Here is an 8,168-nt window from a genome sequence, read left to right on the forward strand (position 1 = left end):
CACATAATATTCATTGCAATCTAACAAGTTATACAAAGGCAATGCCTATTAACACAATCTCAAGCATAACTATCATTTAAATCCATAAATATGAAGGGAGGAAATGTGTAATACCCCACACTGAGAACAGAACTATGGTATGTATGGTCTGCATATTTCTTGGCCACAAAGGCAGGTTTCAGGACCTGTGTTCCTCTACTACAACAGAAGATATTTTAGAAATATTCTAGTGTTTAAAATCTTCTTAGTGTGTAGTAATCTATAATATCAGATATAAAGTCTAATTTACGGACATCACATAAGCTCCTGTTTGGTATACTATTTTAAAACCAGAACATGCAGCCCTGTATCAATTGGAGTGCCAAAAAGTAACTGATTTTCTTGAAAGAAGGATTTTGTTTGATTTCAACAATCAGTTTATTTGGCATACAGTTCATACATTCATTTCATTAATCATCAAGTATGCCAGCTAAAGATTAACACCATCTCATGCTGGCATTCGATTGCATAAAGTTGATAGTTACTCTTCGTCTCTTTGCTTTTGCAGGAAGCAATCAACAAAACAAGTCTAAAAACTTTCATTTACGTTTCCTAAAATGTATTGGAAGCAAGGCCAAAACTGTTTGGGTTTCCCATTTAACTTCTGAAGAGCTTAAAAGTAAGTATGAATTTGAACCCGTCCGATAGCATGTAAGACATCTTCATGCTTTGAGGGCTGCTGTTCTTCAGCAGTCATCTTTGTTTCAATGCTCACCTGTAGAGCACTTGACAGGGATTTGCTGTTTGCTCACCTGTGCAAACAGCTTCTCTGTAGTTCAAACTACTAAACTTCACTAAGAAAAATTAAATACACCTTAAGAACATTCCTGATTTACTTTACTGTATCTGCAATGACTGGATATCTCAGAGGAACTACATACAAGTATTAAGAGGAAGGATGGCGATTTCTGTCTGCCACTGTAAGGCAAAAGGATACACTTTCTCTGAATGTTATTCTGAAAAGGTTTGGGAATCCCTTTCCCCCAAATTATGTTAAAAACCATAGATTAATGGACTCAAACCACACTTGCAGTACATTCAACTATTTAAAAAATACTCCCCCATGCAGCAAAAATGCCAAATACTTATCTGGCTACATTCCATATGCAAATCCCAAAGAAATGTATTCTTGGGGGAGCATCTCAGCTGCATTTGTATTGTAAATGCATTTACAAACCCAATCCCAGGCCAAAACCCCATTGTTCTAGCTTCCAGAAGCTATCACTAAAGATGTTGAATTTGATCATTGTGCCAATCCATTTATCCACCTAGAAAACAAGCATAACAATTCTGAGTGTGTAAGTGATTGAAAAATCAATGGGACTTGTTCTCTAAAGTCACTTAAGACCAGATATTAATGGTATTTATGTGTCTGGAGATCAAGACAGACACCTGATGGGGCTTTCATAACACCTACCTCCCACTGAAATCTCATCCTCTTACCTTTCTTATATGGGCTATTAGAAAGTTTAATTAATGAGTGATTGAAGTGCTTTGTATAGTGTTCCATGAGAGACACATGTAGCCTGAAAGCATTTTTATTCGGTCCTTTGGAATGATAAGTCAAGGACTTAAAATGCTGGTGATTAATTTATCAGGAAATGAAATAGAGCCTGGTAATTCTTTTCCTGCAAGCATTCCTACAGTCCTTGCATTATAGAAACAAGTATTATCTCCTCTATTCTCCTTCCTAAAAGCATAAGCACTTTAAATAATATTTTTGGACAAGCAGTAGCAGGAAACATAATCTTTAGATTTCTTCAGGTATTTCACGTCAACTCCTATCATGCCTATTACATTGAATTTTAATATTCACATGAAATTCTGCAGATAAGAATCTGTAAATAAAACTACAGATGTTAATTATGAGTATGGAAGCATGGCAAGTTAGAATATAGTCCATACAATGAGACATAATGTCATGAATAGATATATTATCCACATAAGAGTTTGGAATGCATGGCTAAAGCATCCAGTGCAAAATACAAAAATGCCCAATGATAATATGTAGATTCCATAGTCACATATTTTAAAAATGTACGACAGTGGAGGCAATTAATTTCATATCTAGTGAAAAGATACAGGGAAGATAAAACCACAAGTTAAGGCCGGAGTTTTACTACCTGATGCAACCTATGTTAAAACTCCTCAAATAAAATAGAATAATTGTCTTAAAGTTGAAAGGTTCCCATGTTTCAAAATAGTAACAAATACTGAAAGCTGAAGAAACTTCAGTATTTTTAAAAATGTATATCAGAGCAGGATTTATCTTCAAAGACTCCTTCATTGGTTCTTCAAAAAACATTTTAAATTATAGCATGTACACTAGATAGTTAGATTTCCTTGCTCATTTAAGAAAGCATGTCAATTTATAGGCTGCAGGTAATTAGACTGCCTTAAAATTTGTACTATCAGCATTACCGCACAAGGTACTCTCAGCGCAAGGCAGAGAAGTGTCCTGCCATGGGACAAGGTAATCCTCCTTTCTAGCTTTGATAAAGAAATACTTTAATACAGTCCTTCTCACAATATATAAACATTACATAGGGAATCCTTGTGAAACTGCGGTTCAGTTAAGGGGTATTAGATATTTTTAGAATTTTGCCTCTTGATGTGGGAATGACACATGACATTTCAGGAGTAAACTTCCAAAGTAGTTTGAAAGACATTAAAAAAAAAAAAAAAAAAAGAAGTAGTTATCTGGCCAATACAAAGCCAAGTGTGCATTAATGGAAGCAATAATTTTTTTACAGTGTAGGAAGTCCTTTTACACAAGTTACAATCTGCTTATTTGCATTTAATTATATAAAAATCTTGCACTTAACAAAATATGATCCTTCAAAAATGGCAAGTCTTTCAGGCATTTGGTAAAGTATTACACAAAGTAAAATTATTTTGGCCAACTTCATCTATGGTGTAGCTGTTAAAGAATTAATTTGACACGTTATATGCAAGTGTCCTAGTTTCAGCTGGGATAGAGTTAACTGTCTTCCTAGTAGCTGGTAGTGCTACGTTTTGAGTTCAGTATGCGAAGAATGTTGATAACACTGATGTTTTCAGTTGTTGCTCAGTAGTGTTTAGACTAATGTCAAGGATTTTTCAGCTTCTCATGCCCCAGCCAGCGAGAAAGCTGGAGGGGCACAAGAAGTTGGCACAGGACACAGCCAGGGCACCTGACCCAAACTGGCCAACGGGGTATTCCATACCACGGGACGTCCCATCTAGTATAGGAACTGGGAAGTAGGGGCGGGGAATTGTCGCTCAGGGACTAGCTGGGTGTCGGTCGGTGGGTGGTGAGCAATTGCACTGCACATCATTTGTACATTCCAATCCTTTCATTATTGCTGTTGTCATTTTATTAGTGTTATCATTATCATTATTAGTTTCTCCTTTTCTGTTCTCTTAAACCGCTCTTATCTCAACCCGCGGGTTTTGCTGCTTTTTTCCCCGATTTTCTCCCCCATCCCACTGGGTGGGGGGGAAGTGAGTGAGTGGCTGCGTGGTGCTTAGTTGCTGGCTGGGGTTAAACCACGACAGCAAGCCAAACCAGTTCTGCTTCAGATATAAAAAGGGCAACAGACTGTTCAATTCAACGAAGATAATTCAAAGTTACAGAGTAAAAGGAGTATAGATACTTACATGTTTTATGTATTGAAGCTACAATAAGATTACTGGTCAAACCAAGAGCAAAGGTACATTCTAGTTAACACCTTCCTCTCTGACAAAACTCACTTAAACACATTTTATTTTTTCCATTTGAGTCTTATGGAACAGTGTATGTGCTAAAGTTCTGTGTAGTGAGGAAGCCCAGTTTTTGTCTCATGATGCACATGTACACATTTATTTAAAAAATAATTAAATTTTTAATATTAAATTAAAAAATAAATGTGCATCCCAGGGCAGAATGTAAATGTAGGTCTCTTGAGGATTTTGGTGAATCAACAGGCCATTTGATACATTCCTTTTTACCCTACAACAGGATCAAATACACAGTATTTTTCTTTTTGAACAAGTAAATGAATGATTAAATTTCTTTACTTAGGCTAACCAAGCCATACTCTCTCCATCCTCAAGCCTCTGCTGCGCTCAGACATCTATTTTGTGTAAATAAGTTGTAATATTTGGGTTTAAAATGGTTTAAAAAATCCTAAAGTTTAATAACTCTTAACCAGACCTTCAAATACAGCAAGGCAAAAATTTTGATTTCTCCCTGGAAGCCAGAAAGGGTAGCAGTAATCTTAATGACTAGAAGTTATGCAAATGCTCCCATGCATGGAGGCAAGAGTTCTGAAAACAAGGAGTAAAACGGCATATCAACAATTGGTAAGTAGGGATGAAGAGTGAATTCAGAGAGGGCTAAAAGGTGACTTTGCTCCAGCTACCCTGATTCTCACTTTTTTGTTAATGATACCAAAAATAAATAAATGCAGTTTTACCAAACCACAGTGATTAGCATGTGATTAACTCTTCATTCTGTAGATGTTTACTGTAGAACTGGTATGACCTAAACAAAAAAGTGATCAATTTTCTGCAGCTATCAAAACTGAACAGTGATGTAGTAGTACAATTGTATTATAGCCTTCCTGTAATCTCCTGTAATGTATGAATTCTCTGTAACATTTCATATGTGTTCATTTACAAACTGCATTAAATATAGAACAGAATTAAACATAGAATATAGGGGACACACTTATTCTGTTACTTTGAAAGCATTCCCCTCTCCCATAATGCTACAGCCAACAACCTGATTGTAAGAGTCTGAATTGCTCTTTAATATTAGGGTAGCTTTTTGAAACAAACTTGTGATTAATTATCTATTAAGACTGCATATTGTACCCCTCAACCCTATCCCATTCTGGAACCTCCAGTTCTCTATGTGTAGAACACGTTTTCTAGATGGTCTTAACTTGTAGACAAAAAACAGAACAGTACTGTTTTTTTCCAAGTCCTGAAACCACTGTGATTTACATTAAAAGGCCTATTTAATCTTAATTCTGATATCATCACCTCAGGGAGGGTTCACTATGAACAGAAAAACGGCTTTACCATTTCTGTTGACATCTTGATAAAAAGCAGGCTATAGAGTAGATTGGCAGGTACAGAATTTAAAAATTTTTTACAGCTTCAGATAGCAGCATTTGATCAACTACTATCAGCTTTTTGTTTTAACACTTGTCTAGCAGAACACTGTTGTTTTATTTATAAAATATTTAAAAGAAAAGAAATCCAAATGGATTGTGAAACTTGTTGTTTCAGGAAAAAAATGGTTTTAGAGTCCTTTATAAGATGATTTTCTGTATGACAAAGTTAAACTTTTGGAGAGATGCTTGAAACTATATTGCCACCTGCTGTCTCAAACAAAAATCAGGAGACAGGTCTGGTTGGCTATATTATTTAAAATTCCGCAAGTATAATAGAAGTCTATTGATTTGGGAAATCCATTGTGAAGCAAGGGATGAAACATAAATTTTAAAATTCTGAGGAATGATTTAGTGCCCACTCTCCCTTTCTTTTGCTTAGCCATGATTGGTCCAGAAAAAACAAGTAAATGAGAAGGAAATCACCAGTGAAGATTGCATAGCTAGTCATGCCCTGCTCACCATAAAACAACATTCTCTTGCAGCTCTTATCACATTGTGACGATATACATACAGCTGGGATGAAATCAGGCATATGAGATTCATGAAAGTGAAGAGCCCCTTATTACAGATGCAATGTTTTGAAAGAGATTGTGGATACTGCAAGCTGACTAGGAAGGATAAAATGCTTCAGTCTATCTCCTCTAGCAAAGAGGTAATTGTCTACAGGAAACTAGGAGTTAAGTCTCTCTACAGTAACGCTACATTTCAATGAATTAAGTTTTGGGAGAAGCAGGATGGTGAAAGAACTAGAGTAGAGGCTAAGGTTTTTTTAACACCTTGAGTGTTTTGAGAGAACTAAACAGAACATAAGTTAATTGGTATATAAACACTGTTAAATTAATCAGAAGGGATTATGAATACCAACAGAGACCCCCACAAAAAAAAAAAAAAAGAAAGATTAAAAGATGTACACTGAAAGGTTAGACATACGAATACTAACTCAAGCATCTGGCAAAAAATAACCCCAAAAGTACTCCATTAAATGAAAAAAAATGAAATTGCATTAATTAAAAGGGTAGAGCTTAAAGCAGTATTTCTGGGACCGGGTTAGTAATAAAAGAAAATAAAAAGTTGCTGTACAGAACACTACAAAAATTGCATGTGTTTTGTTTTGTCTCACTTTTATCAAATTTTCATTCCTGGACTTAACGATGATCCTACAATATATCAGCTAGACAAATTAATGTTCAGAGATTATTCTTGATGACATCCCAGGGAGATTCAGAGAGCAAGAAATTCAGAAACACTGGTATAAGGCAGCCAAAACCAGCAGCAGTTATCAACAACATATCTTGTATGTTCTGTGCTTCACAAAACTTCATATGTAGTCCACTACTGAGAAAAACTCCAGGTTTTCTTTTCTTTTCCTCCCCTGTTCTAGTCCCTAAATGAAAGTTTCAGACTCATTAGCTGATGTATCAATCAATAAATACCATATAAACAACTGCGAAGCAGAATTTGAAAGACAGACATAATTTTGTCTGATGACTGACATGTTGATTTTATCTAAAGACAAACAAAGCAGTTCAGATAGCATGGCAGAGAGATTTTGTGTACACATTCGACTCAGCCTCATTGCCTGTTTCTCCATTATTGCTTATTTATTTGTAGTCTGAAAAGGGCAAAACTTCTATGACTACCAGCTGGAGTAAGCACTACGGGATCCAGCCCTATATATCTATGGTACCTTTGGCCTGAGAAAATTAACTACATCTAGAAGCAACACTATTCAAGACGAGTCTTAAGGTCTTAACATCCACTGAAATGAAGGATTTCAGTAAGCATTTGGCTTTAAGCATAAGTTTAAATGCCATCTTGAACGGAAAAAATGTCTAAACGGGCTCTGAAGGATTTTATTGAATCTGACTATACTCTTAAACACAGCCAAGTCCTCCTTACATAAGTCGAAGATGTTTTTCCTAAAAATGAGGCAAAATGTAGATTCATTTAATTTGCATGTTTACATCTCCCATCATTGAAGAAGCTATACCTACAAAACAACAGACTGGATGGTGCTTAATGTTCAGCTCCTAAAACGCTTCTCAGGAACATCACAAATGGGCCACGAATACGAATACCCACCACCACCCAGAGCACGGTTTGAGAAACCCACCAAACACAGCGACGATCGCAAAGGGCAGGATCACAAAGTCCAACAGGACTGTCATGCAGAAACCACTGAAGTAGCCCAAAGTAAAGTAAGCCCCAAAGGGCCTACTGAATACAACTACCCGTTAAAAACAGTAGAAGTTAAGGACGAAAAACGTCCTACGAGCAGACGGCCCTCAGCCGACGCCCCGAGCAGAGGACGCCCGCAGAGGCTCGCTGCCGGCCACTTCCCCCGCCCGCCGCTGCGGCCGCACCAGCCCGGACACCGGAGCGCGGCTGGCAGGCAGGCTGTCCCGGCCGACTCCTTCCCTCCTCAGCTACTTTCCGCTTTCCTTCTCTGTTCTCCTGACGAGATTCCGAGGTCGCCGCGCCCCGCACAGCACCAGGACACCCGGCGGGGGGGTGAAGCGCCTCACCCGCTCGAGCAGACCGCCCGCCTGCCGCCGACAGCCATTTCTTCCCCCATCCTCAGCCACACGCCCCTCTTCCCTACCTTGTGTCTGCTTTCTCAAAACCACACCAGGAAAAAAAAAGGAAAAAAAGAAAGGCGAGGGAGAAGCAGCCACCCTCCCAGGAAAAGTGGCCGCTCCGGAGGCAGCAGCCGGTTCGGACGCCGCAGAACCAACCGGGCCCCCGCCCTTCTCCCACCCGCTGTAGCGCACCCATCTTCTCTCCCTTCCCGCTCGACCTTCCCCCCGGCCGTCCCCCTTTCCCCTCCTCCCCCCGCAGCCGCTTAGAGCGCCGGGGATAATCCCCCTGTAATTGCTTTGCACCCTCGGCGAGGCCGTCGGCAGCAGCGGCGGGACTTGTGCGAAATCTCCCGGGTGTGGGACTCCATCCCCCACAACGCCTCGCTGCGGCAGACCCCGCAGTGTGCGA

Source organism: Harpia harpyja, chromosome Z (genome assembly GCF_026419915.1).
Source record: "Harpia harpyja isolate bHarHar1 chromosome Z, bHarHar1 primary haplotype, whole genome shotgun sequence".
Classification (NCBI taxonomy): Eukaryota; Metazoa; Chordata; class Aves; order Accipitriformes; family Accipitridae; genus Harpia; species Harpia harpyja.